This window comes from Podarcis tiliguerta (genome assembly GCF_965153285.1).
Source record: "Podarcis tiliguerta genome assembly, chromosome: 12".
Classification (NCBI taxonomy): Eukaryota; Metazoa; Chordata; class Lepidosauria; order Squamata; family Lacertidae; genus Podarcis; species Podarcis tiliguerta.
Genome location: NC_139545.1, coordinates 16,165,251 through 16,178,228, shown reverse-complemented (window position 1 = coordinate 16,178,228; position 12,978 = coordinate 16,165,251).

The window sequence follows — 12,978 nt, the reverse complement described above, 5'->3', positions numbered from 1 at the left end:
TTCCCATCATCCCTGACCACTGGTCCTGTTAGCTAGGGGTGATGGGAATTGTAGTCCCAAACATCTGGAGGGCCGGAGTTTGCCTGTTTCTGGTCCAAAGCATCCCACTTATTGTCAAAGAGTGAGCTGGCTGTAAATCACACTGTTCAAAGTTGGAGTTAACTATTTATTAGCAAAAACACAATCTTCACAGACTTGGCTGAGTGTCAGGTCTAATGCGCACAGCAGCCTATCCCCGTTAGGTCTTATGAATCAGTTGCTGAGACTGAAAGTCCCTGCCTTCCCACAAGTGTCTAAGTCCCTTGCTCTCCATGGTTTTCCCCAAGCCTGTTTCGGCCCTTTTCTGGTTCTGGGAGACAGGGGGGAGCTTGAGCAGCAGCAGGAGGAGATGTGAGTCTTCAGCCTCCCTGCTCCCACTCACCTGCTTTGGCTTCTGCTTCTGGACTTCCCTCCGCCCACAGACTCTCCCAGTGTCAGGAGTGTGTGCAGGAGCCAGGCCCTGTGACCAATAGGACTCTGCAGGACTGGGGCCTTCCTAAGTTAGTTCTGAAGAGGCAAGGTGCGTCCTCACAGGTGAGGCCGATTGGTAACTCACAGCACCTGGTGGCAAGAGCTGGGAAGGGATATAAGGTCAGCATTTCCCTTCAGCTCTTTACCACAGCAACGCGCTTCCTGCCTTGCTGCGTTTGGCTTCTTGCTTCCTGATCCTTGAACCTCGGCTTCTTGACTCCCTGCTTTTTGATTCTTGGACCCTTAACTTATTGACTCTCTGCTTCTTACTCCTCAGACCTGTGACTCCTTGCTTCTTGATCCTCGGACCCCTGACTTTGTGACTCCTTGCTTCATGACCTTCTGACCCTTGGCTTCCTGAATCCTGGCTTCTGGACCCCCGTTCCTGCCCCCATCCCGCCATCTTGTCCCGGTCCTGACGTCCCCTGCTGGGACTTCAATCGCCCATGAACCAAACCATGATACCCAGCTCAGCAAGTCCTGTTATCTCTCCAGCTTCTGACACCTCCTCCTCCTAATCTCCTTCTGCCCACTCATCTTTGTCCCACCACCACTCCCCGAGTTCTGAGCTGCCTTTCATTGAGGGTTTCAAATTGCCAAACCCAGCTGAACTCGTACAGTTGGATTTGAATGGCTCAGCTCATGTGCTGGTACAAAAGGAGGACAGGGAGGATGAAATATGTGCTTCTTTCAGCCACCAGTCACTTTTTTCTGCCCGAGCCACATGGCACCACCTTTCTGTAACTGTGGGAGAATAGCAGCCAAACCTAACAAATGCATATTCTCGCTAGTTAGCATGAAAAGTGGCTAATGCCACAAAGCTTCATTGCTGATAGGCAGATACTTAGACCACAGAAATACAATTGGTAGAGAGGGTTCTGTGTGATGTCATTTCCCCTCTTCTCCTGGAGAGGAACATATAGTACTTCCTGTTCCTCTCTCTCTCTTCCTTTGACCTTTGTTGGATACAGACATCCCTCTGCTTGCTCCAGCTTTAGCACATGTCTTAAGCTGGTTATAAGGTAAATATAAGTATTTTGCCTGAATAGTTTTTACTGCTGCCTGGACACAGTATTCCAGGTGTGGTCTGACCAAGGCAAAATAGAGTGGTACTATTATTTGATCTGGACATGATAATTCTCTTTATGCAGCCTAGAATAGCATTAGCATTTTTTGCTGCTGCATCACACTTTGACTCATGTTAAGCTTGTAGCCCAGCGAGACTCCTAGATCCTTTTCACATGTACTACTAGTAAGCCAGGCGTGTCCACCCCCCCCCCATCTTATATTATCATACGGGATCGTGTAAAAAAAGGCCTATCGGGGTGGTATGGCCTCAGAGTCATTTTAGGGGGAAATAAAATGCAGCTTTGGGATCACCCTTGCAATTGACAAATGTTACTAGGTGTCCGGCATTTATTCTAGTCCTGTAAAACCTTGTCTATGATTTATTTATTTTTAAAGAAAGTTTGTGGCTACTATCCCCTAGCCGCAGTTCAGAGGACATAGCCAGAAAACTGGTTCTAAATTTATAACCTGTGAATTAGATGCTAGAATATTGATGTGACATGAGACCTGCCTTGGGAAGCACGCTATCTGACTTGATGTCATGCCTGAAGAGACTTTACTGCCTTCTGTCAACACCCTTGCAGTGAGCAAGGAAGTAATATTGGCTGCCAGTGATGTGATCTCTTTGCTGACATTTTAAATCAAAGCTGCTGTTGGCAGGAGGGGAAGAATGCTTCCCCCAACACCATTTTGATTTTGATTTCTTTAAAGAAGAGAATAAAGTCATTCATATCTCCAGCCTTGGCTTGACTCCTGCTATCTCAATAAACTTCCTTCATCTTTAAACTAACTACTCTCTGACTTGGCACATAGGAAAGCTCATTAGCACTAGCTTAACATACCTAAATTATTGGCTGAATCTGCCTGTTTTTCTTTCTGACACTGAATTTACATCTATTTGTTTTTAGCAAGATTTATATACTGCTTAACGGGGGGGGGGGGGAGTTATATGCGGTTAAAATAAAATAGCAGAAAATATCCATTGAGAAAGAAGTAAAAACTGACTTTTTAAAAAATATATACAATTGAATTATCAAAACATAGATCAACAGTTTCTTTTTAAAATGTACATTATAAAATTACATGTCTGGATATATGTGACTAAATAAAAGCATCAAAACCAGTACGGCACAGATGCCTGCAATATACGTAAATTGCAGATCATAGGGAAAATAGGGACATCCTGTTCCATCCAACCTTTCTCCAATAAAAATAGGAATATCCTAAGGAAAAGCAGAACATTCTGGCATCAAATCAGAAACTGGGATGGCTTTTGTAAATCTGGGACTGTCCCTGGAAAATAGGTACATTTGGAGGGTATGTGTGATGCTATGAGAAGCTGGATCTGCCAATTTCTTTACAGTAAACTGCTGTTAAATGCACAAGAGCAGGCCAGGGCCATGTTTTTGGGGTCATTTAGCAATCCTACCTACAGTATGTGTACAAATACCTAGCCATACAATATGAGCATCCTTTCTGAATACAACTTTTTAGTGCTTTCAGCTAAAGGACAAAAAATATTATTAAAAATCGACAATTTTCATATCAGCCCTTTTAGCTCTTCTTAGGAATCGTCTGTATAATAAAGCTTAAGAAGCAGCAACTGCATCCCAGCAGAGACAAATATAGGAAATTGGACATTAAAGTATGCAGCTGTTCAAACCAACTGAGAATTTCGCCATCTTCACCCACCCACTCAAGAGTTATCAGGTATCCTCAGGAAGCAGAGATTGGTTTGGCAGTCATCCTCTTGAATTAGGACATTAAGGATTAGTTAGCTCTCTCCCCCCCTTCCCTCTTTTTTCACACCACCAACCCAGAGAAAAACAACCAGGGATGTGTCCTGAGCAAAATTTCTCTGCCAAGGGAGGTGCCAAGAAAAGCTCACACTGACTCCTGACCCGGGTCAGAACTTCTGGAATTCCACTTGATTCAGAAGAACAAGGACAAACAGTGTATCGTCATTATACTGATGGCATCTCACTCCAAATGCTGTTCAGGTGCATGTTTTTAAAAGAGTCTTTGCAGGTAGACTGGACAGCTTATATGGAGGAGCAGCAGCGGGTGTCACATCCACCCAGTACATTAAATGCACATCTAAAACACATGCTTCCCCCCCACCGCCAAAGAATCCTGAAAACGGTAATTTATCCTTCACAGAGCTACAATTCCCAGTACCCTTAACAAACTACAGTTCCCAGGATGCTTTGGGGTGGAAGCAAGTACAGTGGTACCTTGGCAGTTGAACGGAATCCGTTACTGAAGTCCATTCTACTTCCAAAACATTTGGAAACCAAGGCGAGGCATCCGATTGGCTGCAGGAAGCTCCTGCAGCCAATCGGAAGCCGCGTAACCCACGCTGGATGTTCGGGTTCCAAAGAACGTTCGCAAACCAGAACGCTCACTTCCAGGTTTGCGGAATTTGGGAACCAAAACATTCGAGTCGCAAAGCGTTCGCGAACCAAGGTACGACTGTACTTTAAATGTGCGTTAAATGTGCTTTAAATGTATGGTGTAGGTGTGATGCTACATTGGAAAGAGGTAATGGGTTTGTGAGGTCATCCCATGGGCATAGCCAAGGTTTATTTTAGGGGAGGGAGTAGGCTTTATGTTGGGAGGGCAGAACCAAGTTATCAACCAGGGCCAGGGCCTTTTCAGCTCTGGCCCCGGCTTGGTGGAACGCTCTGTCACAAGAGACTAGGGCCCTGCGGGATTTGACATCTTTCCACAGGGCCTGCAAGACGGAGCTGTTCCGCCTGGCCTTTGGGCTGGACTCAGTCTAACCCCCTCATTTATTATTATTTTTTGATAGAACCCTTTATATGGGATTTTGTATATAAATTTTCCCTCGGCTCTTTTTGCTGGCCTATGTAGGACCAGCATGGATAGCTGGTGCCGGTGAATTTTTGACCTTTTCTCTCCTTATGGCTTTGATCTTTAGGCTACCACTAAAACGAGGCTGCATTTTAAGCTGCATTTTAAACTGTACTGTAACTTATATTTTAATCAACTGTTTGGTTTTTTAAAAATGTTTTTACTGTATATTCGGTGTTAGCTGCCCTGAGCCTGGTCTTGGTTGGGGAGGGTGAGGTATAAATAAAATGTTGTTGTTGTTGTTATCTGTGATGCAATCGGTCAGTTAGTTAAGTATTCTTATTTATTTACTTGATTTGGGGGGGGGCGCACCCCCAGCTATGCCCATGGGTCATCCACTCATGGCAAATAGCTGTTATTGGCACAGGCACATAGGGATACAATAAAAGTGGCTGCCTTAGGAATTTTACCTTCTATTCCACATTTTAACCTGCAAGATGCTAAAAACCTGACATGTAGGGTTGACAATGGAAGATCGCCTTAATGTCTAGTTGCCATAGCAACGTCTGCATCCCATATCTCATAACTCCATTTGTAAATCCATAGTTATTTCTTTCTCACTTTTTCCTCCTTTTAAGCTTTCCATGCAGTGAAACTCATGAAAAATGGACAGAGAAATAATTGCACTAAAACCTGAAATTCTGGCAATGACTTCAGTGCACATTCTGAAGCTGATTAAAATTAAAATCCAAATATATCCACTAGGATCTTTCGTTAAAGCCTTGCTGGAAAGAGCCAAAGGATTTAGGTTAGTGCAGAACATTGTTAGGAATACCTAATAATGTCCAGGAAATAGTCTACTGGCAATCACTCTGCGCTGGAGAGAGAGAAAATACAACAAAAGTATTCCAAACTTATGCAGTTTTTAAAGTCCAAAGGAGAATCTACCTGCAGGGTAGAATGAGGATAACTGAATTTCACATAGCCATTCATATGTGAACCCCAGTATCATGTAAATTAACTTTTTTTAAAAAACGGACTTCTGTTTAGATGTTTTATTATTTTGTTTATAATGATCTATTGATACCCTACACGTATCACTTAACTGGCTTCAGCCCATAACATGGAATTTTAATTTAATCATGTTGGCTTACATTCATTCCTCAATATATCTGGGCTCTTTTCCCCTTCCTCTACTATTTTATTTCCTCCACTGTCATCTGCTTGGGGCAGAGATCTGTCATGTTTGATTACAGTGCTGTGTAAAACACCATGCACAAAGATTGTGGAATTCCCTCCTGGGTGAGATCCAGTGAGAACCCTTTTTTGCTCATCTTGATATGCATACAAAATACTTTTAAGAAAAAATCCAGTTCGCTTTTAATGCATGTTCCTCAGTTTTTATACTGGTAACTGCTGGCACTCTTAGTTTTATGCTTCTGGGCATTATTGGGGTTTTTTTGCTGCCATTTTATTCTTATTCGTGATGTGTGTTTTCCCCAATATTATTTATTCAAAAGCATTTCTACACCACATAATCTTTTTCTTAAACTCTCTCTCTCTCTCTCTCTCTCTCTCTCTCTCTCTCTCTCTCTCTAATAACAATATTTGTTATTCTTCATCGCAGGGGTATTTGTGGAGGGGACATATTAATTGAAAATGCCTAGTAAATCAAATTGGTTCCTACTGAGGGTATTTGGTGAGCCAACATGAAAGTGATGAGGAATTCAGGGTTGGAGTGATCACTCGGTGATATTATGGCGGTGGACAAAGCTGTATTGTAACTTTCAAATAAATGTGTTATATAAGAATCTGAATAACATAAATAATAAAAATCCCCAGAATTCCCCATGAAGAACCATCTGAGGAAACTCTGAGCAATGTGAGGAGCACACTCAACAAACTACAGCTCCCAGAATCCTTTGAGGGATGTCAAGACAGTTTTTAAAAAAACTATCATAGTGCTTTAAAATGTAGAGGCTGAATTAAATACCGGTAATTTAGGTGGCCCTAATCATTATCACTATTTGAATTATTGGCATTAGTAATTGCATTATAATTTGGTGTTGTTATAATGAGGCTATTATTGGATGGTAATTGAAAATGAATAAAAAATATTATTATAACATGTAGAGGCTGCGTTTTTTAAAATACCTGTTCGCTTTATTTTGCACGGCAGACGCGTATGGTTGCACACATGCATACGTTTGTGTTGGGTCAGGCGTCGCATCCCAAATAGCCGTGTGGACGATGGTTGGGCATCTCAACATTTTGACAAGGCCTCTTTGCTTCAAATAACGTGGCAGGGTCCCTGTCCAACCCCCACTGTAGGTTGCCTCTTCAAATGAAGGAAATTATCCAGGTTTTCCTCCCCTGAGGCCCTGTGGGAGTTCTTGTTCGGTGCGCCCGGCGCGCCCTGCCCTCTGGGAACCCTTGGGCGGAGATCAGAGTTGCGTTATCTGGGAAACGCATATCACTTCGCTTCCTCATCCTCGCTCCCCGCTCTCGTTTGTCCTCGCTTTTGTTTTGTTTGCTCGTACAAGGTTGAAAGGGGAGGGGGGGAATACAAATCTACAGATAAACTATATTACAGTCGGGAGACGGGCCTTGCAGGAAGGGCGCTACCTTTGACCTCTGCAATATCGGATGCCTCTTTGTTGCCGAGGAAGGAATGTCACCCTGTAACCCTGCAACATTCAAGGGTGACAAAGGAGTGTTGCTCAGGGAGCCGGTGAAGTGGCGCAGGCATCTCGCCGGAGGTTGCCTAGCAACTGTCGAAAAAAGGCAAGGTTTACTCCGAGTCAAGTTGAGAGGATATTGGCAGCATCTTCCTTCTGGGATGGTGTCCCTAAGGGGCACCACACAAACAAATAAAACGCGTATTCTAATCTTAGTATTGTCGTTCCACCGTGTGTTTTAAATAACACAGGTGAGGGGCTTTTCTCCAACCACCACAAGACTAATAATATAACAGGATCTTTTCCAATAGAGGGTATGTGTGTGTGTGTTCACTCCCACCATCAAATTCAGCAGCCAAATTGCATTTTTCTGGGGATGTGGGCAAGCCCATACTCGCTGTCATCATTTTGACTTGCTCTTTTGTTGGAATCCATAAATGTCTTGGAAACAATGTGGAAATGGAACGCATGAAACCTGCCAAGCCACTCAGGGCCGGCCTATCCATGAGGCAAGGCAAGACAACCGCCTCAGGCGGCAGAATCCATAGGGGCAGCGGATCCTGATGTAAATCTTTATTTCCTCTTTGTTCCCGATGTAGTTTTTCACTCCCTGCCTTCTTCCCTGGTGCAGAGGAGGGCGCCATTTTGTGGTTCGCCTCAGGTGACATATATAACCGTCGCCGATCAACCAGACTCCAGTGAGAAGAGCCAGGGTGGCATCCATGACTGATTTCCCTGCTTTTATTCCCCTGCCCCTCTTTACGGCACAACTGCTGGCTGAATGGAAAGGGCCAGTGTAAGCTGGCTGAGGTTGATGGGAGCTGAAGTCCAGAAACCAAAGTGACTTATCTCAGAAACAAACAAAAAAACAGTGTAGCACTGAGGTGAAAAAATTGAACCACGACAAAAATAGGCAGAGTACTATGGAAAACAAAGCACAATTTAAATTATAAATTCAGAGGGAGTGCATAACACAAAAGAGAAGCAGGAGCAAACCTACAAGCAAGCAAAAGCTTCAAATGTGGTATACGCTATACTGTTAAAGCACATTCAAATTCCCTCAAAGAATTCTGGGTATTGTAGTTTACCTCTTGCAGACTTATAATTCCCAGCAGCCCCAACAAACTACAGTGCCCAGAATTCTCTGAAGGGAAAGGATCTGCTTTAAAGGTCTTGTGTGTAGGCCCAAAAGCCTTCCTGGAGGACCAGGACTGAACTTGGCCTTAATGGTGAAACCTGAAGGACTTCCCTGAGGAGGCCATTTCATGAAGTTGGTGCCATCACAGGTGTAAGAGGCCCACTTCTAGTAGCCACCCACCAAACATCAGCTGGGTGCTGCAGAGTACACCTAAGGGTGCGCCTGTAGGGAAGATGGTCGTTAAGGGACTTGTTAGGCTCAAGGTGTTTATGTTCTTCAGTGGCCTTTAAATCACCACCTTGAATTTAATGTAAAAGAAAATGAAGAAAATAACAGCCTATTGATATTGAAGTAGGCACCTTTGCTCTGCTGTTCTAAGTGTCTGCCCAAAACATTTTTGCTTATGCAAGCCTATGCAGATAGGGAAGGTCGACATACAATTTAATGGGTTGTTTTGTTTTTTTAAACAAATTGTGTATATTTTCCTGCCAACCTAGCAGTTCTAAAGCATGTCAAAGAGCAAGTAGATAAATAGGGACCGCTCTGGCGGGAAGGTAAACGATGTTTCCGTGCGCTGCTCTGGTTCGTCAGAAGCGGCTTAGTCATGCTGGCCACATGACCTGGAAGCTGTATGCCGGCTCCCTCGGCCAATAAAGCGAGATGAGCGCCGCAACCCCAGAGCCGATCACGACTGGACCTAATGGTCAGAGGTCCCTTTACCTTATGTATATTTTAACTACTGGGTTTTTGACTTTTTTTTTTTTTAGGTCATTTTCTTAACTTCTGACTTTTATGTACAGTTTTAATGTGCACCGCTTAGATGTTTCATCCGGTTAAGCGGTTTACAAAGGTTAAAAATGCATTCTGCTGATGGCACAAGACGGGGGTGGAATAAAACCCCTTCCCTACCCTGCTAAAGGTTTGTGTGCGAAAAATGCGATACTCAAGGAGTTAAAAGCAGAAGTGCCACTTCAGACTTACAATGCTGGGCCTGTTGTCCCCCCAAAAACTGCATTTCACATCTGGCTCCAAGGCACTTGAGCTGCAGCAATTATGGCTTTGTTGACTCCGTAATTGGCCTAATAAATTACACTTTATAATCAGAGATTTTGTGTGTGTGTGTGTGTGTGTGTGTAAAAAGGATAAGTAGCACAAGAGTAGCAGGCAGGAAGATGGTGAAGGGATGGGGGTTGTAAAACAGTCAAAGACAATCGATGATCATGAATAGCACCAAGATCACGCTGTAGAGATGGTTTTGCTCCTCTTAAAAGGGGCTGCTGCTGCTGTTGCTGCTTGCTGGAGGATGGGGAGGCCCAGCTAAGGAAAACAGAGTTGGAGAGAAAAGCAGTGTTGGAATACAGCTGGGGTCATGACACTTGACCTTTCCATTCCTTTTCCTCTTTGAAACCTGATTATCTCTATTTTTAGGCACATGGGTGGAGGAGGAGCGAGGAAGCAAGGGCAGCTGACCCTGGCACGCTAGGCTCTCTCAAATTTTCTAGCTCACTGTAACCCCATTGTTAATGAGGTACACAAGCGGCGCTCCTTGAAACAAGCTCCAGCTGCATCAGAAATGATAGACTTGATTCAGAGGCACAGGTTAGCTCCTTGGGAGTCTCTTTTTATCCTTCCCATAATCTCTCGATTTATTTAAATAAGGGGGGGGGGCATGTAGAGATAGAATAACCATGTCCCATGAATAGTTGCACCCAATATTTATATAGCAGTTTCAGGGTGTGCTTCAGCCTGCCTGACCTCACATCCCTTTTAGGCCACTACCACTACTGATTTACACACGAGAAATTAAAGACACAGCAAGGGCATATTGAGATTATACTTATTGGCCTCGATTTTGACTGGTTTGTGCAAGAAAGGTGCAGCGGTGCCCTCCAGATGTCTTCTAAATAGTGCTTGTGTTTGGTTATTGCACGTAAGAATGCAGAGCAACCGTGGCTCTCAGATTATCTTCCATCCAGGCAGATTTACAGGGCCATCTTCATAATAATAATAATAATAATAATAATAATAATAATAATTTTTATTTATACCCCGCCCTCCCCAGCCAAGGGCAGCTGACAAGCAATAATAAAAACAAGTTGAATGAATATAATTTAAAAACAAGATTAAAATACATTAAAATATTGAAACATTAAAATATTAAAATACAGCCTCATCACGGGAGGAGAAAGAAAAAAGAAAGAAAGAGGGGGAGGGAATCAAATTGGCTCCAAGCCAAAGGCCAGGTGGAACAACTCTGTCTTACAGGCCCTGCGGAAAGAAATCGGATCCTGTAGGGCCCTGGTCTCATGAGGCAGAGCGTTCCACCAGGCCGGAGCCAGTGTTGAAAAGGCCCTGGCTCTGGTTGAAGCCAATCTAACTTCCTTAGGTCTCGGGACCACTAGGGTGCTGCTGTTTATGGACCTTGAGGCTCTCCGTGGGGCATACCGGGTGAGGCGGTCCCGTAGGTACGAGGGTCCTAGGCCGTGAAGGGCTTTAAAGGTCAAAAGCAGCACCTTAAATCTGACCCTGTACTCCACCGGCAGCCAGTGCAGCTGGAAAAGCACTGGGTGAATATGCTCCCATGGCAGAGACCCCGTGAGGAGCCTCGCTGCAGCATTCTGCACCCGCTGGAGTTTCTGGGACAGCTTCAAGGGCAGCCCCGCATAGAGCGAATTACAGTAGTCAAGCCTGGAGGTGACTGTTGCATGGATCACAACTCTATTCAGACCATAGGTAGCCAGAGTGTGAGTATTCAGATATTATTTGACTCCTCCCATCATTGCTGAACATTGGCCACGCTAGCTGGGGTTGATAGGAGTTGGAGTCCAACAATACATGGAGAGCACCAAGCAGACTGCCCATGCCCATAAGGTAAAAATATTCCTTTGAGTTGTTGCTGTGCAGCAGCGAGAATATTGATGGCTCAGAAATGGAAGCAAGAAGAGTTACCTACATTGGAAGAATGGAGAATGAAGATGATGGACTTTGCAGAACTTGATAGACTGACAGGAAGAATTCGAAATCGACGAGATCAGAGATTCACAGAAGATTGGGAAAAGTTTACAGAATACATGCATAACTTAAGTGAAAAACAAATAACGCTTGTAAGCTTTAATGAAGCTCTGTAAAAAAGAAATGCTAGAATTTGAGTGAAATAAGATTTAATTTATAAATAATTAGGTGAGATTTCAGAAATGTGTAAGAAATTAAGAAGGGAAGGAGTACCAGCCAAGTTGAGGGAAGTCAAAAAAAAAGAGAGATTGGATGTAAAAAACTGTATGAATTGTATCAATTTGTTTTATTTGTAAACTGAATAAAAATTATATATATATATATATATATATATATATATATATATATATATGAGTTGTTGCTGTGCAAATGTGATTCTTCTTCTCTCTTCCTCCCACCCTCTATTTGCTTTCCTGATTATTACCATCACTATGTGGAATGCAACTGGCCACAGGCACCATTGGGTGCCGTGGGTGTGCTCAGTCGATAGAGAAGACTCTTAACCTCAGGGTTGTGGGTTCAAGTCCCACATTGGGCAAAAGATTCCTGCACTGCAGGGGGTTGGACTAGATGACCCTCGGGTGTCTTTTCCAACTCTGTGATTCTACAGTTCTTTGCGAGACTAGACATATCCACATAATCACAGAGCTAGAGTACAAATGAAGAACTTCCACTATGTGGCTGCTGTAAAAATATTTCTGCTACTGGTAAAGGCTGTTAAGACTTCCAAACATTTTCTACCTTGATATTAGGTATTAACCACCCATGGCTAATAACTCATGGGAAGAATGTACCGTATTTTTCGCTCTATAACACAAACCCGACCATAACACGCACGTAGTTTTTAGAGGAGGAAAATCCGTAGGCATGCCACCCGTAGGCATTTCCTCCATAACACGCACAGACATTTCCCCTTACTTTCTAGGAGGAAAAAAGTGAGTGTTATGGTGCAAAAAATACGGTATTTCCCCAACTTGCAAGACTCCTCTGCAGCTCTATAAGAAACTCTTTAAGAAACAGCTCATCTCCTCTGGTCTTTAACAGACCAAGAACACAAAATATACAATGATATAGCACAAATGCTTCAGTGTTTAGAACATATACCAGCTTAATATTGGGGTGTTCTGATGCACACATTCCCCTTATGCCGCAGGTGACCCAAGAAATACTGTACCCACACCAGGCAATTAAAAACTGGCCCAAATACCTGAAAATAGTATTAAGACTCCCCGCCCCATCCGCAGTGGAAGACAGGAGAGTGACAAGAGTATAGTTATGCTTGCAGATGAACACACTTTATTTAAAGAAAACTAGAGTTATGGGCAACTGCATCTCCTGGCTGCTTAGCAACAAGCTACTGCGAATGCCCATCAATTCTCAGTTTATAATAACCTGAGACAGATCTAGTTTTTGTTTTCCCTTGAGGGTGTCTCCCCTACTCAGCTCTATAATAAATGCTGCATAGCCATGCATCCAGCACATCGGGAAATAATGCCATGGAACATTTTGCATTCTGCTTGCTGAGAATTGCCTAGCCAGCAGGGTGCCTGCAAGCATTATTAATCATGTAATTAATCTCATAGTGTAGCTCTAAGGGTGTTATTATTTTTTTTATTAAAAAAATACACTAAAAGTGGCATTAGAGAACTGGAATGTATGTATGAGCAACCTGCACTCTTTAGGGCCTGTACAATCATTCTCCCCTTGACTAACTTGTAGAATGGGTCATTATGCAAAATTGAACCTGCGATACTCCTA